This window comes from Euprymna scolopes, chromosome 17 (genome assembly GCF_053919585.1).
Source record: "Euprymna scolopes isolate OS-2025 chromosome 17, ASM5391958v1, whole genome shotgun sequence".
Classification (NCBI taxonomy): Eukaryota; Metazoa; Mollusca; class Cephalopoda; order Sepiida; family Sepiolidae; genus Euprymna; species Euprymna scolopes.
In genome coordinates, this window is record NC_136498.1 from 60,531,104 (window position 1) to 60,531,421 (window position 318).

Here is a 318-nt window from a genome sequence, read left to right on the forward strand (position 1 = left end):
ATTTGCCTGGTGGATTAATTTGCAAAAAAACAAACATCATCATCATCATCATCATCATCATCATCATAATAATAATAATAATAATAATAATAATAATAATAATAATAATAATAATGTCGTTTATCAAATTCCATCTGTGTTTATTTAAAAATATCACGTCAGCTTATATTTGGGCTTGACGATCTTAAAAATAGTCTTTCTTCTCTTAAAGATAAAAAAGAAGAATTTTACATGGGAATATTTTACGCTACACCGGCCAAGCTTACACCAGTGTAACGTAAAATATTCCCCTGTAAAAATCCTTTTCTTTTTCTTTTC